The sequence below is a fragment of the Geotrypetes seraphini genome, chromosome 6 (genome assembly GCF_902459505.1).
Source record: "Geotrypetes seraphini chromosome 6, aGeoSer1.1, whole genome shotgun sequence".
Classification (NCBI taxonomy): domain Eukaryota; kingdom Metazoa; phylum Chordata; class Amphibia; order Gymnophiona; family Dermophiidae; genus Geotrypetes; species Geotrypetes seraphini.
This window is the reverse complement of record NC_047089.1, coordinates 41,125,701-41,151,343: the sequence shown is the minus strand read 5'-3', so window position 1 is coordinate 41,151,343 and position 25,643 is coordinate 41,125,701. Positions and strand designations below refer to the sequence as shown.

Sequence of the window (25,643 nt, the reverse complement as noted above, 5' to 3'; positions counted from 1 at the left end):
TCTCTCCCTGCCCGCATCCTTGGCAGGGAACACACCTCCCGCCCTCACATGCCGCTGCCGCTGATTCTCCTCTTCAGAGCAGCCTGCAATCGTGGCCGGCTTTAAAGAACCTCGCAGGCCGCTCTCCAACCTCAGTAGCATGTTCCCTCTGACGCACGGGATCGCGTCAGAGGGAACGTGCTACCAAGTTGGAGAGCGGCCTGCGAGGTTCGCTAAAGCCGGCCACCACGATCACAGGCTGCTTTGAAGAGGAGCAGGCCAGAAGACGCCGGGATGGAGGGAGGGTAAGAAGGGGATCAATACCGGGGGCCAGGGGGAAAGGGAAAGGGGGCTGTTTTGGGGGGAGGGGTGTGCTGGGGGGGAGACAGAAGGGGCCATGGAGAGATAGGGGGCCATGGAGAGATAGGGAGAGGGAAAGGGGGCTGCTTGGGGGGGAGGTGTGCTGGGGATAAGACAGCTTTGCTCGGGGGGAAGACAGAAGGGGCCATGTAGAGACAGGGAGAGGGAAAGGGGGCTGCATTGGGGGAGGGGTGTGCTTGGGGCAAACACCTTTGCTCTGGAGGGGAAGACAGAAGGGGCCATGGAGAGACAAGGAGAGGGAAAGGGGGCTGCTTTGGGGGGAGGGATGTGCTGGGGGAGATAGAAGGGGCCATGGAGAGATAGGGAGAGGGAAAGGGGGCTGCTTTGGGGGGAGGGGGTGTGCTGGGGGAGATAGAAGGGGCCATGGAGAGATAGGGAGAGGGAAAGGGGGCTGCTCTGGGGGGGAGGTGTGCTGGGGACAGACAGCTTTGCTCTGGGGGGGGGGAAGACAGAAGAGGGCCATGGAGAGACAGTTAGGGAGAGGGAAAGGGGGCTGCTTTGGAAGGGGGAGGTGTGTGCTGGGGGCAGACAGCTTTGCTCCGGGGGGGGGGGGGAAGACAGAAGGACACAGCTGCCAAGGAGAGAGAGATAAAGAAACACAGACAGACACATCTATTCTAGCACCCATTAATGTAACGGCTTAAAGACTAGTTACTTACAAAAGATAGACTACTATAGTGAAAATATGCTTGTCACTTCCTTATTCGTTTACCTCTGTCTGCATTTATCTGTTTGTCCTACCTGCAGATGGTAAGCAGGGAAGCTGAACTGGGGTATCTCAGTAATTATCTGCTTCCAGCAGATGGGTCAGGTTGGAGTGATGCAGCAGGATATTAATTCTGAGCAGGCCCTCTCAAGGATGCAATGTATGGCCTGCAGCCATTGAGGTCAACTCTTGGCTTTTGAGGCCAGCTATATCCCTTGTGCCAGCTGGCCTGCCTGACTTCTCCCTCACTAGGTGGACTAGGTGCCCACTTAAGGCATTATAATTTAGGTGGCAGAATTAGTCTCCAGGTTTCCTCTTATTCTTTCTCTCCCTTCTCTGAGGCAGCAATGTAGCAGATGGCAGATATAGAAAGTACATGGTGGCTGGTGTCGGGCTTGAGTGACCTATGCTGAAGGCCTATTGACTCTCGCTACCTCTGAAACAGGAACCTTGTAGAAGGAGGGAAAACAGCATGAGCCCAGAGGGCTTGAGCATAGCTGACTGCTGTGTAGCTGCTCTGAAGGAAAGGGGGGTTAGGCCTGGACACCTTATGAGGGTGGGGGATGAAGGGAGGAAAGGAAAGAAGGATAATGAAGATAATTGAGGGGTGAAAGATGTGGAGAAAAAGGAGGGGAGAAGTGGAAAAGATGCTGGACATGTGTGTTAGGGGGAGGAAGTGCAGCTTTGAGCTGAGAGCCAAATTTGGTGGGGTAGTGCAGGAGGATGCACAGTCGAAAATTCATCTAGGGCTCCGGAACCCTTTGGACTGATTCTACTCAACCAGCAGGGGTGAGATATTTACTGCTAACCCCCCCCCCCCCTTCTGCTGCAGATTACAATCAAAAACTACAAGCAGGATGTCTTTTGTTCTTCTGTCAGCATTGCTTGCCTGCTTAGTTTTATAAAATATCTTTACGTCAGTTATGGGGCTTGGTTTTGTTCCCTAGCTTGTTTGTTATAATTCAGTTTCCAGTGCAATAGGGATGGCGTGCTGAACCACAGGTTTGCCTTTCTGTGCTCATGAGCATACCGCAGAAGATGTCAATCGTAACTTTTCAACTCCTCCTTCTCCATGGTCTTTACCTCCCCCTTCAGTTCTTTCTGCAGGCGAGCATGAAAGTGTCATTCTGACCTGCTCTGGTTATTTCTTTGCTTTGCTGTACATTATTTGTGTTTTTTACGTGACTTCAAAGGACTGCTTTACTTGCTTGGAGAGAAGCAAAAATTTAGTCTGCAGCTGGTAGGTGTATCTTTCAGGGACCTGTACAGCCAGCCTGCTGAAGATTTGTTGAGCTCAGGGTTCTGGACCCTGAGCACTTGCTTGTTTCCTTGACTTGGTCAGAAACTTGAACACAGGCATCAATAGCGTTCTTCGGGGCACTTGGGGTGCTATCTGCAGCTTAGCCTCCTCCCTCTCTTTCTGTACCTGTTGTGGTGGGGGGTGAGGTGGGGATAGAAGATCAATCTGACAATGGTCCGAGTGGCATCCCAAAGATCTTGGCATGGCAGCTGACAGGCAGCTTGAGACGGAGAACTCATCCAGATCCAGCTACACTTTAAAAGAGCTGAAGTAGGCTGCAGCACCATTTCCCCAGTACAGGCTGTGACAGCCTATGGAGAAAATTGGGGGAGGGGTGATTCTTAAACTTTGTTGATTGTTTCTACAGTTAAGTCTTTGGTCCCTTCTAAAATCCTATTTTTTTGAAGTTTCTGGTCAGCCCTGAAGTGTGTGTGTGGGTTTTTTGTTTTTATCCCCCCAAAATGCTGCCTTCCTTAGCATAGCAGCAGATGAATCCAGAGACAAGTGGGATAGCTCACATCGACCAGCAGGTGGAGATAGAGAAACTGATTAACAGGTGGTCTTATAGACTGGTATTCCTCCTGTCCATTCAGTTTGCTCTATCTCCTAGCAGGGGTTTGGAGCTCTCACTCTAGCTCCTGGATTCTGGCTGTGCAGGAATAAATTTCTGGGACTTTTATATTCTTCTGTTGAGAATAGTTCTCTTCAGTTAAGAAAGGGGTGTCTGGCTGAGCGGTGCCAGCTTTGGGAGCTACACCTGGGCCCCCCCAGGTCCCTTCTCCACCCTCCCCTCCATTGGATTGAGGGGTTTCATTTGGCTCTGTGTTCTTTCTTCTTTCCAGTTTAAAAAAAACCACAAAAAACAAAACAGGGTCAGAGCCTTTCTGTGCTGTGCTGTGCCTCCGGGTCAGCGTTCAGCCTGTAACTGCCAACTATAACCTTTCTTCGGTTGAATGTGTGCTTGTGTTCGGTATTTCTCCCTTCCAGGCGTCTGTCGGCTATTCTGTCCTTTCTGCAGGAGGGCGTAGCGAAAGGATTGGCCTATACTTCCCTGAAGGTTCAGGTGGCGGCCATTGCTTGTTACAGGGGCCGGGTCTCTCGTTCTACGCTCGCGTCGCAACCCGACGTGGTTCGTTTCCTCAAAGGGGTTCATCGTATCCGGCCTCCTGTCAAACGTACCTGTCCCGCGTGGAGTCTTAAACTGGTCCTTGGGGGATTGCGAGCGGCACCTTTTGAGCCTTTGTCTGCGGCTACTCTGAAGGATGTCACGTTAAAAACGGTGTTTTTGGTGGCTATGGCTTCAGCCAGGCGGGTGTCGGAGTTACAGGCACTGTCCTGCAGGGATCCGTTTTTGTGCATTTCGGATGCTGGGGTGTCTGTTCAGACGGTGCCGTCCTTTCTGCCTAAGGTGGTTTCTTCCTTTCATGTGAACCAGTGTTTATTCCTTTTGGCGGGAGGATTTGGGGGAACGCTTCTCTTCGTTGCGCCTCCTGGATGTACGCCGGATTGTGCTGCATTATTTGGGGGTGACTAACGACTTTCGTCGGTCGGATCACCTGTTCGTGTTGTTCGCGGGCAAGAACAAGGGTATGGCTGCGTCGAAGACTTCCATTGCTCGTTGGGTCAAGGAGACGATTGCTTCGGCTTATTTGCTAGTGGGGAAGCAGTTACCGGAGCAGCTTCGTGCTCATTCGACTCGAGCGTTGGCTACGTCTTTCTTTGGAGGAGATTTGCCGTGCGGCTACTTGGTCGTCTGGGAACACCTTTTCCAAACATTACCGATTGGATGTGGCGGCCCGTGCGGAGGCTAGTTTTGGCGCTTCGGTTATTGCGGAGGCGGCGTTAGCTTCCCACCCGGTTTGAGTTTTGCTTTGCTACATCCCACTTGTCTCTGGATTCATCTGCTGCTATGCTAAGGAAGGAAAAATTATGTTCTTACCTGTTAATTTTCTTTCCTTTAGAAGCAGCAGATGAATCCAGAGCCCCACCCTTTCTGGGAACGATCTGTCTGTGTTTTGTATGGCGTTGCTCAGTTGGGTTATGGTTGGTAGTTCTGTTCTTTAGTTTACTTGTTGCAATTCGATACTGGAAAGAAGTTTTTGATTGCTCATTCTCATATCTTGGGATGCTTGGGCAAGGAGCATAACTGAATGGACAGGAGGAATACCAGTCTATAAGACCACCTGTTAATCAGTTTCTCTATCTCCACCTGCTGGTCGATGTGAGCTATCCCACTTGTCTCTGGATTCATCTGCTGCTTCTAAAAGAAAGAAAATTAACAGGTAAGAACATAATTTTTCCTTGGTGGTCATTTTGGATTTCCTGATTTCCACCCTCCCCCCAGTTGTTCATCTTCTTCAGAACACCTCATTTTGTCTCAGAATATGGGGCAGAGCTTTGGATTCTTGCCCAGAAATAGCTAAGAAGAAGAAGAATTTTTTTTTTATTAGATTGAATCAGGTTGGGCAGACTGGATGAACCATTTGGATCTTTATCTGCCGTCATCTTATATGTTACTATGTATGTATGGAGTCCTCGGCCCCTTTTTTGCACTTGATAGGCAGCTATGTGTTGCGCGGCACAGGATGGAGGAGTGGGAGCTTCGGGCTTAGCCCCTGCACAGGCTTCTAGGGCTGGAGAAAGGCAGATGGTTCCATTGGTGGGAATGAAACACCTTCTGGACCACTTTCACTATAGTTGCCATTTCTCTCCGGTCTCAGTCTCAGATTTAACGAAGGTTAGGCCGGAGTTCCACATTCATCCCCTTGAGGGTCGTCTGCAGGAGCCAGAACTCTGAGAAAACACTAAGAGAAAAAGCTAAAACCAACCAAAGGTCCTTCCTCAGTGCTGCTATGATTAGGGTGAGAAGAATTCCCTAAAATTAGGTTAGTCTTTTGGCCTTCTTTACCCTGATCCCAGGGCCAAAGTCAAACTTGTCAGTCCCCAAACTCTCAAAGTCCAAAAAGGCCCAAAAGACCCTTTCAAACTGCAGTTCTCTCCATGATGAAAATATATGCAAATTGATATTCAAAATAGGTCCTTTTCGTTCAGAAGTAGAAATAATTCAGTCAATTCTATGTCTCAGAAGAAGTGGTTACAATGTCTGCAGCAAAAGAGAAGAAAATATGGACCGAAGCACAGGGAAAGGAAAGGAGGACAGCAAAATACCAGGATCTAAAGTGCATATATGCTAATGCAAGGAGCCTAAGAAACAAAATGGGGGAACTAGAAGCCTTGGCCAACACAGAAGACATCGACATCATTGGAATCTCTGAAACATGGTGGAATGAGGAAAGCAAATGGGATACAGCACTACCGGGATACAAGCTCTATCGCCAGGACAGATCAGGACAAAAAGGAGGTGGAATAGCCCTATACATAAAAGAAGGCATACCATCCACAAAAATGGACACAGCAGAGACGGCCAGCAAGCTGGAATCTCTATGGATCAAAATACCGGGAAGGAAAGGGCCTGAAATAAAGATGGGCCTATTTTATCGCCCACCCGGGCAAACCAGAGATATCGATGAGGAAATGGAAGCCGAGATGAAGCGAGAATGCAAAAGCGGCAACACGGTTATTATGGGAGACTTCAACAACCCTGGGATAGACTGGAGTCTTGGAAGCTCGAAATGCACTAGGGAGACAAAATTCCTGGAAGCTACACAGGATTGCTTCATGGAACAGGTTGTTAGAGAACCGACGAGAGGAAATGCCACTCTGGATCTAATCCTAAATGGGTTAAGGGGACCTGCAAAGGAAGTAGAAGTAGTGGGACCGTTGGGAAACAGCGATCATAATATGATCAAGTTCAAGGTTGAGGTAGGAGTGTCAAAAGGCAAGAGATCCATTGCAACAACCTTTAACTTCAGGAAAGGAAACTACGAAGCAACGAGGGAATTGGTAAGGAAGAAACTTAGGAACACTTCCAAAACATGGCTAACGGTAAATCATGCCTGGTCCTTCTTCAGGGACATGGTGAGCAAGGTGCAAAATCTGTATATCCCCAGATTCAGGAAGGGGTGTAAAAAGAATCGAACAAAAGACCCGGCATGGATAACCAAAACAGTGAAGGAAGCGATAGGCAATAAGAAAAATTCATTCAAGAAATGGAAAAAGGACAAAACTGAGGGGAACTGGAAAGAGCACAAGAAGCATCAAAAAGAATGTCACCGTGAGGTTCGGAAAGCCAAAAGAGAGTATGAAGAGAGGCTAGCCAGGGAAGCAAGAAATTTCAAACCATTCTTCAGATATGTTAAAGGGAAGCAGCCGGCTAGAGAGGAAGTGGGACCGCTGGACGACGGAGACAGGAAGGGAGTGGTGAAGGAGGAGAAGGTAGTGGCAGAAAGGCTTAACATGTTCTTCTCGTCTGTATTTACAAACGAAAACACGTCCAACATACCGGAACCTGAGCAATTCTTCAACGGAAGTCAGGCAGAAAAATTAACATCCATAGAAGTGAGCCTTGAGGATGTTCGTAGGCAGATAGAAAAACTAAAAACTGACAAATCCCCGGGTCCGGATGGCATACATCCTAGGGTTCTGAAGGAATTAAAGGAGGAGATAGCGGAACTACTGCAGCAAATTTGCAATTTATCCCTGAAAACAGGCGAGATCCCGGAAGATTGGAAGATAACCAACGTTACGCCCATCTTTAAAAAGGGATCAAGAGGTGACCCGGGAAACTACAGGCTGGTGAGCCTGACTTCGGTTCCGGGGAAAATGGCAGAAGCACTGATAAAAGAAAACATCGATCAACATTTTGAAAAACATGAACTTCAGATAACCAGCCAGCATGGTTTCTGCAAGGGAAGATCGTGCCTAACAAACTTATTGCACTTCTTCGAAGGGATCAACAAACGGATGGACAAAGGAGACCCTATAGACATCATATATCTAGATTTCCAAAAAGCCTTTGACAAGGTGCCCCATGAACGTCTACTCCGGAAACTGAAGAACCATGGGGTGGAAGGAGACATACATAGATGGATCAGAAACTGGTTGGAGGGTAGAAAACAAAGGGTAGGAGTGAAGGGTCACTACTCCGACTGGAGGAGGGTCACGAGCAGGGTTCCCTCTAAGCGGGCGGGTGTTGTGAGCAAACTTTTTTCACCGTGAGCCAAAAATATCGGGCGCCAGCAAGTTATGAGCCAACTCGCCCGATTCTCCTCTCGCCGCCCTGCCATCTGCCGTACGCCTCTTCCGATTGTGCGCTGTGACGAGAAACGTGTGCGCTGCGATGTAATATTTTGTGCGCCAGTGCAGCTTAGCGGGAACACTGGTTCAAATGGTTTTATTTATTTCCCCAAATTTATTTTTGTTATACGCATTGAAAATATTTGATATTGCGTTTAAATCAAAATCTCAATAAACTTGAAACGAGTGCCCGTGAGATTGTGGGAGGGTTAAATACTCAAAACTTAGAAGTTTTTGCTACGCCAGCTTTCTGGTATCTTTACATACAGTGGCGTACCTAGCATATGTAACATCCGGGGCCCATCATTTTTTGGCACCCCCCCCCATCTGTAAGAAAAACATGATTTTTAGTAACAAACCACACGTCACACATGAGTACCTAGGAAAAGGCAGCATCTTACATATTGCAGTGAGCAGTACATCAATACACCCATTGTAAAACTAAACAAGCCAGACCAGCACAGATCAATCCTACACCGTCAATCCTAACAGAAAACACACAGAACACAGAAAACACCTTCGCCTAGTAAGGAATATGTAATCACAAACTAACCCCTCCCTCTTTTACAAAACTGTAGTGTGGATTTTAGCTACGGAGGTAACAGCTCTGATGCTCATAAAATTCTGAGCATCAGAGCTGCTACCACCAAGGCTGGTGCTAAAAACGCTTCACAGTTTTGTAAAAGGGGGGATAAAATAAAAATACATAGACAAAGGTTAAATTGAACCAGCAAGAAGCTGGACTCTGCATACAATGCTTCACAGAAACAGTGACACATGTCTCCTAAAGCAATAAATAAATAGAAATTTTTTCTACCTTTGTCTTCTGTGGTTTCTCCTTTCCTCATCTTCTTGTAACTCTCTTCCTTCCATCCACTGTCTGCCGTCTCTCTTCCCCTATATGGCATCTTCTCTCCTTCTATGCCCCTTCCAGAAACTGTATGCCTCCCCCTTCCATCTCTCCTTTCACCCCATTGGTCTGGCATCTCTCTCCTCGCCTTCCCTCTCCCACACCTCTCCTCATAGTCTGGTATCTCCCCTTCCCTGATTCTCTGGCATCTCTCTCCTTTCCTTTTCTTCCATCTTTCGCTCCCCCTCCATGCTCTCACATCTCCCCCTTCCTTTTCCCTTAGACTGGCATACCTTCCTCCTACGCTCCAAGCCCTGGCATCTCCTTTAATTCCCTCCCTCATCTTCCTTCTCCCTCCAGCTGGGTACCGCAACACTCTTCCCTGCAGCTCTGCACTTCCCCACAATTGCCATGCTTCGGTTCCTCTTCTTCCTTCCTTCCTCCCCCCCCCCGCGGGACCCTGCGGCACCATCAACTCTTACTCCCTCTAATGTCGGCCCTGCAGCTCCAGACTTCCTCGCACCTTCTCCCCTCCCCCTTTGGATCGCTATTATTTTAAATGTTATAGCCGCGGAGCTGTATCCATCAGTGGAGATGTCTAACCTCGGCCTGCCCCGGAACTCTTACTGCAGCAGCCGCCCGTCTAGGCAGGAACAGGAAGTCACTGTTGCAGTAAGAGTTCCGGGGCAGGCCGAGGTTAGACATCTCCACTGATGGATACAGCTCCGCGGCTATAACATTTAAAATAATAGCGATCCAAAGGGGGAGGGGAGAAGGTGCGAGGAAGTCTGGAGCTGCAGGGCCGACATTAGAGGGAATAAGAGTTGATGGTGCCGCAGGGTCCCGCGGGGGGGGGGGGGGAGGAAGGAAGGAAGAAGAGGAACCGAAGCATGGCAATTGTGGGGAAGTGCAGAGCTGCAGGAGCTGTTATAGCCGCGGAGCTGTATCCATCAGTGGAGATGTCTAACCTCGGCCTGCCCCGGAACTCTTACTGCAGCAGCCACCCGTCTAGGCAGGAACAGGAAGTCACTGTTGCAGTAAGAGTTCCGGGGCAGGCCGAGGTTAGACATCTCCACTGATGGATACAGCTCCGCGGCTATAACATTTAAAATAATAGCGATCCAAAGGGGGAGGGGAGAAGGTGCGAGGAAGTCTGGAGCTGCAGGGCCGACATTAGAGGGAGTAACAGTTGATGGTGCCGCAGGGTCCCGCGGGGGGGGAGGAAGGAAGGAAGAAGAGGAACCGAAGCATGGCAATTGTGGGGAAGTGCAATCCCCCCAATGCGTCCCCTTACCTTACCTCCCCTTACCTTTGCGACGCGTGTGTGCGCTGTGAAGAGAAACTTGTGCGCTGCGATGTAATATTTTGTGCGTGAGCGCAGGCCAGCGCAGCTTAGCGGGAACATAGGTCACGAGTGGTGTCCCGCAGGGCTCGGTGCTCGGGCCGCTGCTATTTAATATCTTCATAAATGATCTAGAAACAGGGACGAAGTGCGAGATAATAAAATTTGCGGACGACACCAAACTATTTAATGGAGCTTGGACTACAGAGGACTGCGAAGAATTGCAAAGGGACTTGAACAAACTAGAAGAATGGGCGGCGAAATGGCAGATGAAGTTCAACATTGAGAAATGTAAAGTATTACATGTGGGGAGCAGAAACTCGAGGTACAACTATACAATGGGAGGGATGTTATTGAATAAGAGTACCCAGGAAAGGGACTTAGGGGTAATGGTGGACATGACAATGAAGCCGTCAGCACAGTGTGCAGCGGCCGCTAAGAGAGCGAATAGAATGCTTGGTATGATCCAAGATGGCCGCGGATGCAAGCCGCTGAAGCAGGTCGCCGAACAGACGCTACAGCTGAAAGTTTCTGAGCTCTATTGAGCTGTTTTGTTTGGTTTTTCTTGCCTTCTAAAATGCCGAAAAGAAGGGGAAAGAGCACCGGTGGGGCCTCCCTGCGCTCCGGAACACCTACCTCCGGCAACATAGAAGCGCTGTTTCGGCGATTCCAGGGCACTATGATGACGTCGGGATTGCAGTTAGAGACGCCCCGTGGGAACGGAACGGAGGTGTCTCACCGAAGTCTTGAGACCACTCTGAGCCCCGACGTAAGACCTCCTCCCCTGCACCCCCGTGCAACCAGCTCCCCAGGGGTTGAGAGCTCACCGGAAGTCGGGATGAGCTCTCCCCTAGAGGCTGCGCGGAGCTGTGTTGAGGAAGCCAATTCAGGCTCACAGGTCTTGCAGGAGAGCCTGAATATGGTCGGGAGTGCTGTAACAACTGAAACTGGACCTACTCAAGCAGAGGGAAGTGGAGGAGAGCGGTCGAGTGGTGAGCACAAACTTTTGATTACTCATTTACAAATTCCTACCATAGTTAAGCCCCAAGAAGTTACTTTAGATGCTTTGTGGGACCTGGTGGCAAATATGGCGAAAACAATTAATGTCCAACAAGTGCAAGTGGAGGGGAAAATGAAAGACCAAGAAAAAGAAATTACCTTAATAAAGCAAGATATTGCTGACTCAAATACATCTTTAGACAGTATCAAAAATGAATTAAAATCTTCCAAACAGCTTCAAGAGACTTTAATTAAGGACAATGTAAACTTAAGAAGGAAGATTGAAACATTTGAAAATTTTTCAAGAGCCAACAATATCAGATTGATTAATTTTCCACGAATTACAACAATTACTCCGCGAGAGATGATAAAACGATACCTGACGGAAATATTAGAAGTTCCTGAGGGTTCATTACCTCCATTTACACAGGTGTACTACCTTCCCAAGAAAAATCAAATTCAGCAACAGGAAGATAGCCATGGACCAATAGATGTATCGGCATTACTGGAACTATCAGATAAAGAAATGGCTACTCCTGCAACATTAGTGGCAACTTTAGCTTTAACATTGGATAAGAATTGGATTTTGAGACTTTTTTTTAAAAATAAAGCAAAAGAATTTATGGGACTCAAAATACAAATGTTCCCAGATTTAGCCAGGGACACACAACGGCGAAGAAAAGAGTTTCTTATGTTAAAACCGGGAATTATAGCTCTTGGAGCAACTTTTTTCCTGCGATATCCATGTAAATGCGTTATACAATATAATTCCCAAAAATATGTTTTCTTTGAGCCTTACCAGTTGACAACTTTCCTTTCTCTTTCTCGGCTAGAGAGGGAAAATAATGGAGGTGTATAGAATATTTAAGATGTCCTTACCAGCTGACTTGCATTATTTTCTTTAATAATATTTCTTTGCTTTTTTCCGTTTATGATTACATTTTGGATCTTTTGTGGACTTGAGCTGATTTAAGTTAATTGGTATTCCTGAATTTATAATATTGTTGTGGTTTTATTTTCTTGACTTAAAGCTTTCTGTACAAGTAAATCTTGAATTGTATTTTGAAAATTGAATAAATAAATAATAAAAAAAAAAAAGAAAAAAAAGAATGCTTGGTATAATCAAAAAGGGTATTACAGCCAGAACGAAAGAAGTTATCCTGCCGTTGTATCGGGCGATGGTGCGCCTGCATTTGGAGTACTGCGTCCAGTATTGGTTGCCGTACCTTAAGAAGGATATGGCGTTAGTCGAGAGGGTTCAGAGGAGAGCGACACGTCTGATAAAAGGTATGGAAAACCTGTCATATTCTGAGAGATTGGAGAAACTGGGTCTCTTTTCCCTGGAGAAGAGGAGACTTAGAGGGGATATGATAGAGACTCATGAAGGGCATAGAGAGAGTAGGGACAGATTCTTCGAACTTTCGAAAAATAAGAGAACAAGAGGGCATTCGGAAAAGTTGAAAGGGGACAGATTCAAAACAAATGCTAGGAAGTTCTTCTTTACCCAACGTGTGGTGGACACCTGGAATGCGCTTCCAGAGGACGTTATAAGGCAGAGTACGGTACTGGGGTTCAAGAAAGGATTGGACAAATTTCTACTGGAAATGGGGATAGAGGGGTATAGATAGAAGATTACTACATAGGTCCTGGACCTGTTGGGCCACCGCTTGAGCGGACTGCTGGGTATGATGGACCTCGGGTCTGACCCAGCAGAGGCATTTCTTATGTTCTTAATTCAGGTCAATCCTGCAGGATGGGATGCTCTGCCACATCCCCTACATAGCCTCTCCTGACTAGCTACTTCCACCCACTGGCAGAGCTTTGAACCTCTCACCCTGATGATAAAAGCCTCAGACCCAGGTTGTCTTTGTATTCCCTAAGGCAGTGGTAGGCAAACTCATTAGTCAAAAGAGCCAAAATCAGCAGTACAATGATTAAGATTTTTTATGAGAGCCATACCCCTTGCCCGCGCTCGCCCGTACGTAGTCGAAATCAATTCATGGCAGAGCCTAGAGAATGACACGGGGAAAAAATTTGTCTCCGTCCCTGCCCCGTCCGTGAGCTCAGTCCCCATCCCCGCAAACCACCTGATCCCATCCACACAGGCCTCGAATAGTATTATACTGAACTTATTATATTAAAGTATAAAAAGAAACAATATTCTATAGTTGTCAATTTATAAATCAGTGTCTTCTCCACACTCTCTCTCTTCACCATTTCCCTTCAGTGTCCTCAGCCCACTCTCTCTCCACTTCCCTTCAACGCACGCACATAAAAACAAGAAAGCAATTTTATATGATTTTCATTCTATTCATTCATAGAAATTAAAGTCTAGTAATGCTAGTCACATAACAAAACATGATTTTACAAAAAGGCAGTAGCAGTTTTCTATTTTGGGCTCTTTTGACATTGTTTAAGGGATTTCTTGTACATTTGGTGCTGGTCTTCTTTGATGAGGTCACTTCAGAATCTATTTCCAAGGAAGAGAAACTTTTTCCCTTTCACCCCCTCCTTCCTTGTGTGAGCCGGAACACGCAGTCCCCGCAAGCAAGTAATTTTATATCATTTTCATTCTATTCATTCATAGAAATTAAAGTCTAGATAATGCCAGTCACATAACAAAACATGATTTTACAAAAATAATTCCCTGCACAGTCCAGCCTGCAAGGATTACTAGATGTCTTTCAGCAGCTCCCCTCCCTCCCTCCCAACAATAAAATTTTATAAAACACAGTATACAGAGAAAATGTTAATTATCCCAGGACAAGCAGGCAGCATATTCTTGACTGATGGGTGACGGCACCGACGGAGCCCCGGTACGGACAATTTTAGAGTGATCTCACTCTAAGAACTTTAGAAAGTTCTAGCTCGGCCGCACCGCGCACGCGCGAGTGCCTTCCCGCCCGACAGAGGCGCGCGGTCCCTCAGTTTCTTAGTTTCCGCGGAGCTAAGAAGACGCGTTTTTTTCAACGGCTGTTGAAACTTTTTTTTTCTGCCTTCCCGCTCGCGTAAACTTTTTGCCTAATTGGCCTTATTTCATTTCTTTTTTTCTTTTTTGTAAAAAAAAAATAAAAAAAAATATATTTTTTCTTTTCTTAATTTGATTTTCCCCGGCGGGGCCTTCTGCCACCATCGAAGCCTCGGCCTTCGATTTGGCGGAAGCCGTTTTTCCTTTCATGCCCCCTCAACCGGGTTTTAAAAAGTGCCAGCGGTGTGCTAGGCCTATATCTCTCACGGACCCACACAACTGGTGTTTACAGTGTTTGGGTCCTGAGCATCAGGCCTCTACTTGCACCCGCTGTGCTACTCTAAAAAAACGGACATTAAAAAATCGCCAAATACAGCAGCGATTGCTGTTCGGTGCCGAGATGTCCGACCCCGTTCCTTCGACTCCGGCTTCGGCACCGATTCAGTCGGCACCCTCGTCTTCGACGCCGCGTGATTCCACACCGGCGTCTCAACAGTCAGGTAAGCCGGCTAAGAAGCCTTCCCCGCTGGAACGTCTTCCGGCCTTGAGTGCAGTGAGTCCAATCCTGCCGCCTGTAAGACGCCAGCGGAAGCGCTCCGCCCCTATAGAGGTGAGTCCCTCGACATCGGGCTCCTCATCTCCGGGGCGTCGAGCGGCACCGCAGGTACCGCAGAAGAAAAAAGCGGTACCGGTGCCATCCCTCGATGACCGCATTACGGCCATCCTTCAGGTGCAGCTTAAGGAGCAATTAGAACGGCTCCTTCCTGCTATCATGACACCGAACCTTCCGGTGCCGGCCCGCACCGAGCTATCGGTACCGGTTGTGGAACAACCCGTATCGATACCGATTGTGGAACCCGTGTTACCCGCTTCCACTGTTTCGGTACCGCTTCACCTAACCTCATCGGTATCGATGCCAGTCCTTGCACCGGAGCCGAGAGCTCACCATCAATCGGTACAGACTTCGGCACCGGTGCGACCGATAACATCTCCTGACTCGGTATCGATGAGATCGGGTAAGTCGGTGCGCAAAACCCGACACATTCAAGCATCGACACCTGAGTCTCGGGACCATTCTTCCCATGTCAGGGACCCTGATCTGTGGGGAGACTCAGAGGAACCCTTTCTTTCTGAAGGCGAATGTTCCTCAGAGGAGGAGGATTCGGCTTTCCCTGACCCATCCTCCAAACAGGTCACTTCCTCTTTCTCCTGTTTTCTGAAAGAGATGTGTGAATCCTTGTCCATTCCTTTGGAGGCTGAATCCAAAAAGTCTAAAGCTTTTTTGGATGCCCTTGATTTTGATCAGCCTCCAAAGGAATTTTTGAAACTTCCCCTTCATGACATCTTGAGGGAAACTTTCTATAAGAATTTAGAGACTCCTTTAACTGTCCCAGGGGCCCCACGTAAACTGGATTCTCTATATAAAGTAATTCCCATTCCTGGGTTCGACAAACCTCAACTTCCACACGAATCATTATTTGTCGAATCCACCCTTAAAAAGACTTCAGGAGCCAGTGTATATGCATCTGTCCCTCCTGGTAGAGAAGGAAGGGCCATGGATAAATTTGGTAAGAGGCTCTACCAAAATGCTATGTTAGCAAATAGGGCTAGTAATTATGCTTTTCATTTTTCTTTTTATTTAAAGCATCTCCTTACCACCATGGCTTCTTTCGAAAAATACATTCCTTCACGAAAGCATCCTTCTTTTCACACCTGCTTGTCGTCTCTTTTCCAATTACGTAAGTTTATGGTTAGATCCATATATGACACCTTTGAACTTACATCCAGAGCGACAGCAATGTCGGTGGCTATGCGCCGTTTGGCCTGGCTTCGGGTATCCGAGCTTGATGTTAACCATCAAGATCGGTTAGCCAACGCCCCGTGCCTAGGGGATGAGCTCTTTGGGGATTCCATGGACTCAACCACACAAAAGCTCTCTGCTCATGAGACGCGCTGGGATACCCTGCTTAAAAATAAAAAGAAGCCTCCTCCGCCAAAACCATATAGACAGCAGTCGGCCTATCAACGCCGATTCACAGCTCGTCCATTACCTACCACTGCTCAGCAACCCAGGCGTCAGAGGCAACAACAACGTCAGCCTCCCAGACAGCAGCAACAACAACAATCTGTGAAACAACCTCCTCAGCAGAAGTCACAGCCCTTTTGACTTCATTCTCCACAGTATAGCCAGTATCCCTATTCCTGCTCTCCTGCCTCAGCCTATAGGAGGTCGACTTTCTCTGTTCCTCAGCCGATGGGAAGTTATCACGTCGGACCAATGGGTCCTCAATATCATCCGCCACGGCTACTCTCTCAACTTCCAGACTCTTCCACCTCAAAGCCTGCCAAAAGAGTCTGCTTTGAACAGTCCTCAATCTGCCCTCCTTATTCAGGAGGTCCAATCCCTCCTCCTTCTGAACGCTATAGAAGAAGTTCCTCTAGATCAAAAGGGGCAGGGATTCTACTCCCGTTATTTTCTAGTCCCCAAAAAAACAGGAGATCTCAGACCCATCCTAGATCTTCGCGATCTCAACAAACATCTGGTAAAAGAAAAATTCAAGATGCTTTCTTTAGCCATCCTTTATCCCCTTCTAAATCAAAACGACTGGCTATGCTCCCTCGATCTCAAAGAGGCTTACACTCACATACCGATCAATGTATCCTCAAGACCATATCTCCGATTCATGATCAATCATTGTCACTACCAATACAAGGTACTGCCCTTCGGTCTAGCCTCATCTCCAAGGGTATTCACCAAATGTCTCATTGTGGTAGCGGCTTTTCTACGCTCTCACCACCTTCATGTATTTCCTTACCTGGACGACTGGTTGATCAAAGCCACATCCGCTCGAGCAGTTCTCCTGGCCACCAACCAAACCATCCAGTTTCTACAACTTCTGGGGTTCGAGATCAATCTACCCAAATCTCATATCATCCCCACTCAGAGACTTCAATTCATTGGAGCGATCCTGGATACACTCCTAATGAGAGCTTTCCTGCCATCCAATCGTCTTCAGACCCTTCAGTCTCTATGTCAGCAGGTGCTTTCACTCCCTTCCATCTCAGCCAGACAGATGATGGTACTCTTGGGACACATGGCATCCACAGTTCATGTCACACCTCACGCACGTCTTCACCTGCGCACTCCTCAATGGACCCTTGCTACTCAGTGGTCCCAAGCGTCGGATCCTTGCTCACGACACATATCTGTGACATCATCTCTTCGTCAGTCTCTTCAATGGTGGTTGGTATCCTCAAATCTATCCAGAGGTCTTCTGTTCCATCAGCCTCCTCATCAACTAGTCATCACCACCGACGCCTCTCTGTATGCATGGGGAGCTCACTTGAACGAGTTCCAGACTCAAGGTCTTTGGTCAGCCCAGGAAAAGAAGCATCAAATCAATTTCCTGGAACTCAGAGCGATGTTTTACGCCCTCAAGGCCTTCCAACATCTTCTCTTTCCTCAGGTCCTTCTGTTGTGCACAGACAATCAGGTTGCGATGTACTACATCAACAAACAGGGTGGGACAGGCTCTCGCCTTTTATGCCAGGAAGCCCAGAAGATCTGGACTTGGGCCATAGATCACCATCTATTCCTGAAAGCTATATACATTCAGGGGGCACAGAATTCTTTAGCGGACAAACTCAGCAGAATTCTCCAACCTCACGAGTGGACACTCGATCCTGTAACTCTGCAGTCTATCTTCACTCAATGGGGCACTCCTCAGATAGACCTCTTTGCAGCTCCTCACAATCATCAGCTGCCCCTATTCTGCTCCAGACGTTACTCTCCGCACCGTCTAGCAGCAGATGCTTTTCTCCTCGACTGGTCGAATCAGTTCCTGTACGCCTTCCCTCCTCTGCCTCTCATGTTGAGAACCTTGTTCAAGCTCCAGAGGGAACGAGCCACCATGATTCTGATTGCTCCGAGGTGGCCCAGGCAACATTGGTTCTCCCTTCTACTTCAACTCAGTTCCAGGGAACCTTTTCTTCTTCCTCTGTTTCCATCTCTGCTTACGCAACAGCAGGAAACCCTTCTACATCCCAACCTCCAGTCTCTACACCTGACAGCTTGGTATCTCTCAGGCTGACTTCGACTGATACTCTTTTGTCTCAGCCCGTTCGTTCCATTCTGGATGCCTCCAGGAAACCAGCCACTCTGCAATGTTACCATCAAAAGTGGACGAGATTTTCTTCCTGGTGTCTTCTTCATGATCTTGATCCCACTTCCCTGGCAGTGGAGACCTTGTTGGATTATTTACTTTCTTTGTCTGACTCTGGCCTTAAGTCCTCTTCCATCAGAGTCCACCTCGGTGCCATTGCAGCTTTTCATGAGCCAGTCCATGGAAAACTTCTTTCAGCTCATCCCCTGGTGTCCAGGTTCATGCGTGGGCTTTTCAATGTGAAACCACCTCTTAAAGCCCCTCCGGTTATCTGGGATCTCAATGTGGTTCTTTCCGCTTTAATGAAGCCTCCATTTGAACCTTTAGCTACCTCTCCTTTCAAATTTCTCACTTGGAAGGTACTTTTCCTTATTGCTCTTACCTCTGCCAGGAGGGTCAGTGAGCTTCATGTACTGGTTGCAGATCCACCTTTTACGGTTTTTCACCATGACAAGGTGGTTCTGCGTACACATCCAAAGTTTCTCCCCAAGGTTGTTTCTGAATTTCATCTCAACCAATCCATTGTTCTACCTGTTTTCTTTCCAAAACCTCATTCTCATTCTGGGGAACAAGCTCTGCATACTTTGGATTGTAAAAGGGCTCTTGCTTACTATCTGGAGCGTACGAAACCCCACAGATCAGTTCCCCAACTTTTTCTGTCCTTTGATCCGAATAAATTGGGACGTCCTGTTTCTAAACGTACGTTGTCGAATTGGCTTGCAGCGTGCATTTCATTCTGTTATGCTCAGACCGGACTGACACTGGAAGGTTCTGTCACAGCCCATAAAGTCAGAGCAATGGCAGCATCTGTAGCTTTCCTCCGTTCCACTCCTATTGAGGAAATCTGCAAGGCTGCTACTTGGTCCTCAGTTCACACTTTTACATCTCATTATTGTCTGGATGCATTCTCCAGAAGGGATGGTCACTTCGGCCAATCTGTTTTACAAAATCTGTTTTCCTAATGGCCAACCTTCCCTCCATCCCTCTTTTTGTTAGCTTGGAGGTCACCCATCAGTCAAGAATATGCTGCCTGCTTGTCCTGGGATAAAGCACAGTTACTTACCGTAACAGGTGTTATCCAGGGACAGCAGGCAGATATTCTTGCGTCCCACCCACCTCCCCGGGTTGGCTTCTTAGCTGGCTTATACTAACTGAGGGACCGCGCGCCTCTGTCGGGCGGGAAGGCACTCGCGCGTGCGCGGTGCGGCCGAGCTAGAACTTTCTAAAGTTCTTAGAGTGAGATCACTCTAAAATTGTCCGTACCGGGGCTCCGTCGGTGCCGTCACCCATCAGTCAAGAATATCTGCCTGCTGTCCCTGGATAACACCTGTTACGGTAAGTAACTGTGCTTTATCATTTATATTCCGCGGGTTTTCAAAGAGGTCAAGGCAGATGACTTTATGCAATGTCACCTCAGTAACAACTATTCAAAAATAGACAAATATACCCCCTCCCTTTTTACTAAACCGCGATAATGGTTTTTAGCGCAGGGAGCTGTTCTGAATGCCCTGCGCTGCTCTTGATGCTCATAAGCTCCCTGCGCTAAAAACCGCTATTGTGGTTTAGTAAAAGGGGGCCATAGTGCAAAATATAGACAGCAGATATAAATTCTCAAAACGGACACATTTTGATCACTAAATTGAAAATAAAATCATTTTTCCTACCTTTTGTTTGGTAATTTCATCAGTCTCTGGTTGCACTTTATTCTTCTGACTGTGCATCCAATATTTCTTCCCTTCTTTCAGCCTCCTGTATGCTTCCTCTCCTCCAGACCTCATTCCCTCCCCCAACTTTTTCTTTCTTTCACCCTGCCCCCTTCTTTCTTTCTTTTTCCCTCCATGCCCCCTTTCTTTCTGTATGTCTGTCTTTCTCTCTCCATGCCCCATAAGATCATAAGCAATGCCTCTGCTGGGTCAGACCTGAGGTCCATCGTGCCCAGCAGTCTGCTCACGCGGCGGCCCAACAGGTCCAGGACCTGTGCAGTAATCCTCTACCTATACTCCTCTCTCCCCTTTTCCAGCAGGAAATTGTCCAATGCTTTCTTGAACCCCAGTACTGTACTCTGCCCTATTACGCTCTCCATGCCCCCTTTCTTTCTGTATGTTTGTCTTTCTCTTTCCATGCCTCCTTTCTCTCTCCCTTCTTTCTTTCTGTCTTCCTGTCCCCCCCTTTCTTTCTTTCTTTCTCTGTGCCCTCCCCCAAGCCACTGCCATTGGGGAACATGCTGCCACCGCCGCCAGGGAATAGGCTGCCATTGCCGCCATTGGGGAACAGGCCACTGCCGAGTTCTGAGCTCTCCCTGCTCCCCTTCCTCACGGGGCCGAACAACTCTCGCCACCCATTGTCAATTCTAACATCGGAGAGGATGTTCTGGGCCAGCCAGGCAGCGGTTAGCTGGCTCAGAACATCAGAATTGACGTCGGGTGGTGAGAGTTGGTCGGCCCCGTGGGGAAGGGAAGCAGGGAGAGCTCAGAACTTGGTGGTGGCAGCCTGTTCCCCGATGGCGGCAGTGGCAGCCTGTTCCCCGGCGGAGGTGGCAGCCTGTTCCCCAATGGCGGTGGCTTGGGGGAGGGCAGTGAGAAGGGAAGGGAAGCAGGTTGGGCACCCCTGGTCTAGACGAGCTGTGAGTCGCACTCAAGTGGTTAAATAGCCGCATGCGGCTCGCGAGCTGCAGATTGCCGACCACTGCCCTAAGAGAATTCTGCCTGGGGTGCTTCTCTTCCCATCGCTGCCTCCCAATCGCTGCCTGGCTGGGCCAGAGCTTCCTCTCCGACGGCAGAATTGATGTCGGGGAGAGGAATGCTGGTCGGTCTGACACAGGGAAGCAGGGAAAGCTTGGGGTGGCTGCGGCTTAGGGGCCTGTTTCCCAATGGCGGCGGTGGCTTGGGGGCTTGTTCCCCGATGGCAATGGCTTGGGGGAGGGCAGGGAGAAAGAATGAAAGAGGACAGGCAGGGAGACAGAAAGAAAGAAGAAAAACAAAAAAAGAAAGGGGGCATGAAGAGAGAAAAAAAGAAAGGGAGGCAGGGAGAAAGAAAGGACAGGAAGAGAGGAAGAAAAAGTTGGGGGAGGGAATGAGGTCTGGAGAAGAAGAAGCATACATGCTGAAAGAAGGGAAGAAAAATTGGATGCACAGTCAGAAGATGAAAGTGCAACCAGAGACTCATGAAATCGCCAGACAACAAAGGTAGGAAAAATGATTTTATTTTCAATTTAGTAATAAAAATGTGTCTGAATTTATATCTGCTGTCTATATTTTGCACTATTGCCCCCCTTTTACTAAACCACAATAGCGGTTTTTAGTGCAAGGAGCCTATGAGCGTCGAGAGCAGCGCTGGGCATTCAGCGCAGCTCCCTGCGCTAAAAACTGCTATTGTGGTTTAGTAAAAAGGGAGGGGGTATATTTGTCTAGTTTTGTATGGTTGTTACTGAGGTGACAGTGCATAGAGTCATCTGCCTTGACCTCTTTGAAAAAACCCCAGAAATGGAATGATAATTAACATTTTCTCAGCGTTCAGTGTGCTTTGTGTTTCTTTTTTTAATTTTATTGTTGGTAGATCATTTTGACTTGGTAATTTTAAAAAGTAGCTCACAAGCCCAAAAAGTGTGGGCACCCCTGCTCAAAGGAGTATCTCGAAGTCATGCATCTTCCTCAACCTCCAGCAGAGTCACTTAAGCTTCCTCTTCACAAGCTTTTGTCTCAGACTTTTACCAGATACCTGGAGACTCCTTATGGAATTCCAGCTGTTCCAGGCAAATTAGACTCCAGATATAAAACTCTTCATTGCAAAGGATTTGAGAATTCACAGTTATCTCACCAATCCCTACTTGTGGAGTTATCTTTGAAAAGGTCCCATCCTTCCAAGGTTTATGCTACCGTTCCTCCTGGAAGGGAAGAGAAAACTGGACAAATTCGGACGTCGCATCTATCAAAATGCCATGATGTTCTCTAAAGTCCTTAATTACAATTTCCATTTTATCGCTTATTTTGAGTTTCTCATTGCTCTTTTACCTAAATTTCTCAGTTATTTAGATACTCAAAAGCACTTTGAATTTCAAGAAGTCATAGCTTCTCTATCACAACTCAAATTACATCTACTTCAGTCTTCTTACGATGCCTTTGAGTTGTCTGCCAGGGCGGCTGCTTGTTCTGTAGCAGTGCGCTGTCAGGATCTGATTTTCCAGAGACTGCTAAAAGCTGTCATGTGCAGGAAGGTTTTTTTCAGTTCTCCCAATACTATCACATGGTGATTTTCCATGGCTAATACCAAAATTCCATTCAGCAGAAATTTCAAAGTCTTTTTAATGGCAGCAAAGTTAAACAAAAATTTTTGTGATTGACAGTGTAGCTAAACCCCCCCCCCTAATATAAAGAGGCAAGGGGTAGGTACATATCCTTACAATTCAATACAGTATCTTAGGTACTGCAATTTTTTGCAAGGAATCTATGGTTTACAATAAGATTTAGACTCTGCAACAGTCGATCCCACTGCGCTTTCATCATGTGGACTTGAGGGACGCTCAACCTGGCCCTAATTTGGACATTGTAGCAGCTTCGTGGGCAGAGGATTTACAGTGCACTTTGACTGCATCGCAAGTACGAAAAGTGCTCAAAAATGTGAGACGGATATCTACTAATGTTTTACATTGGGAACTTCAATTAAAGTTCGTTTTACGTCTCTTTATATCTCCCATGCGAGCTTATTGGATGGGTATTTCCCCAGTTCATACTTGCCCTAAATGTACATTACATTACATTAGTGATTTCTATTCCGCTTGTGCCTTGCGGTTCTAAGCGGATTACAAATTAGAAGACTGGACATTTCCAGTAGCATTGCAGTACATAGAATCAAGAATGTGTCAAGTTACAATTGTTAGTCTGGACATTTCCAGGAGAAATTGAAAGCAAATAGTAGATAGTGATAGGTTGTTTTGATGAATAGAAATAATACAGTCAGGATTCAGAAGTGTTGCTATGGTGGTGGTGGTAGTGGTGGTCATGAGAGTATTTTCTAATACTATTGTGAGGTTATGATGATGGGAAGTGTTTTTTGAAGAGATGAGTTTTGATTTCTTTTCGGAATACTTTAATGTCTATTGATTTGATCAGTAGATTGGAGATGGTAGTATCGATCTTTGCTGCCTATGTCTTAAAAGGCTGTCGTATAGTTTCTTTTGTCGTGTTCCATTGAGAGGGGGGGTAAATGAATAGGCTCTGAGTTCTCCTTAATCTGTGTGAGAAGTTACGGTGTAGTCTGTTGTTTAGGTAGCTGGATGCTGTTCCGTGTATTACTTTGTATAGTAGACAGTAGAATTTGAACTGGGATCTTGCTTTTATTGGTAGCCAGTGTGAGTCTAGGTATGCGTTGGTGATGTGGTCATATTTGCCGAGGGAGTAGATGAGTCTGAGGGCCGTGTTCTGAACAGTCTGTAGTTGTTTTATCATGTAGTTTGGGCATGATAGGTAGAGGCTGTTGCAGTAATCTACAATACTTAGTACTAGGGATTGTACTAATATCTTGTATTGATCTTTGTTGAAGAATTTTCTTATTTTTCTTAGGTTACGCATTGTGAAGAAAGCTCTTTGGATGATTTTGTGGATTTGAGACTGCATTGTGCAGTTTCTGTCTAGTTGTATTCCCAGGATCTTGAGTGTGCTTTGCATTGGGTACTTGATTGTATTTAATTCTAGTTCTGTGAGAGATGGTTTTTTTTTCCTTCTCTAGTAGTAGGAATTTAGTTTTTTCCGAGTTCAGTTTTAGTTTATGACTTGACATCCATTTTTCTACCGTTTCCATTATTATTTTCAAGTGGTTTGTGGATAAGGTGTCTTGAATGTTAAAGGGGAGGAGGATAGTTATATCATCCGCGTAGCTGAATGATACTATGTTTAGGGCGTCTAGGGTTATGCCGAGGGATGCTATGAAGAGGTTGAATAATATGGGTGATAATGGTGATCCTTGTGGTACTCCACATGGGTTTGACCATGGGACGGATATGTGCTCTTTTGACTTGACTTTGTATGTTCGTGTTTTGAGGAAGCTTTGGAACCATTTGTGAACATTACCTGAGATTCCTATTGCGTCTAATATCTGGAGTAGTGTGTGATGGTCAACTAGGTCGAATGCTGAATGAGAAGCAGCTTGTTTCCTTTGCTGAGGTGTTGTCGGACAATGTCTAATAGTGATACCAGTAGAGTTTCTGTGCTATGGTTGGATCTGAATCCAGATTGTGATGGATGTAGTATGTGATGGTCTTCAAGGTAGTTGGAGAGGTGTTGTGCGACAAGACCTTCTGTTATTTTAATGTATAGTGGGATTGGAGCGATTGGTCTATAGTTTGCAGGATTGTCTATAGAACCTTTGGGATCTTTTAGGATAGGTGTAATTATGATTTCTCCTAATTCCGGTGGGAAATGACCTTCACTTAGTAGTGGTGCCATTACCTCTCTGGGCCACATGTTCTGGTCCTGTCCGTCTGTCTCTCAGTTTTGGCTACAATTGGTCACTATACTACATCTTTGTGGGGCCGGCGATGGAAGCCAGCCCCGAGAGCACTTTTTGGACAATATCATTACATCACCGAAGCCTAAAGTTATCCCAGGACAAGCAGGCAGGTATTCTCACTAGTGGGTGATGTCATCCGACAGAGCCCCGATACGGACGTCTCACAAGCATACTTGCTTGCAGAAACTCAGAAGTTTCGAGATGCCCGCACCGCGCATGCGCCAGTGCCTTCCTGCCCGATAGTCCGGGCGTGTCTCCTCAATTCTTTTCTTTCCGCGGAGCTGAGAAGTTCTACTTCAATTCTGCGCTAATTGAAAATCCCGTTTTTTGCCTTCTATTGCCGCGGTTTTGAGTTCTTTTACTCTTTATCGTGTGTTTTATTTCTTCGGTTTCTTATTTAAAAAAAAAAAAAATTTCTTCCGGCCGCGTGGCTCCGGCCCCGCTCCTTCGATCTTGCGGCGGAGCTTTTTCGGCCTATGTCCCGGCCAATTACCGGTTTTAAAAAGTGTAGCAAGTGCCAGCGTGCGATTTCGCTGACGGACCCGCATCGACGCTGCCTGCAGTGTCTTGGTCCAGAACATTTCCCGAAATCGTGCCGGCCTTGTTCCACTCTTACAACACGTGCGTTCAAGCGTCACTGTTTTTTGTGGGAGTCGAAGTTCAAGATGGAAGCTGCTCAAGATCCCTCAGCTTCGACTTCGACCAGCGCTTTGCCTGCACTGGTGAAGTCTTCTGCCGCTTCTACTACACCGAGTCTCCTGAAGCCGGCTTCTTTTGTTCCGGCTTCGACTCCGCCTTCTGCTCCGGTGTCTTCCTCCATCTCCTCGGATCAGGTACCTCCTCCTCCCATTCCACCAGTGGTTCTCAAAGTGCCGAAGGCTTCCAAGCAAAAGCACTTGACCACGAAGGAGCGTGAAGACCGTTCAGGAGGTCCCACTTTAGGTGCGGCTCCCTCCTGGTCTGCTTCGTTGCGGTCCCTTTTAGAGGCTTAGTTTGTCGAGCTCATGACCACCATGGGACCCAAATTGTTATCCCAGGACAAGCAGGCATGATATTCTCACATGTGGGTGACGTCATCTACGGAGCCCCGGCGCGGACAGCTTTTCAAGCAAACTTGATTAAAGTTTCAAGTTTGCACACTGCACCACGCATGTGCGTGCCTTCTCGCCCACTAGAGGGCGCATCCCACCTCGTGGTCCTCAGTTCAAATTTTTCCGCGGAGCAAGAAAGCCCTGTGGATCTGAGCTCCAGTGTT

At 47.2% G+C, this 25,643-nt stretch overlaps 1 protein-coding gene across 3 annotated transcripts in view; it reads left to right on the top strand.

Annotated features, from left to right (window-relative positions):
• Positions 1–25,643, top strand: part of PSPC1 (paraspeckle component 1) — a 319,494-nt gene that overhangs the window by 67,091 nt on the left and 226,760 nt on the right. The window lies entirely within an intron of this gene.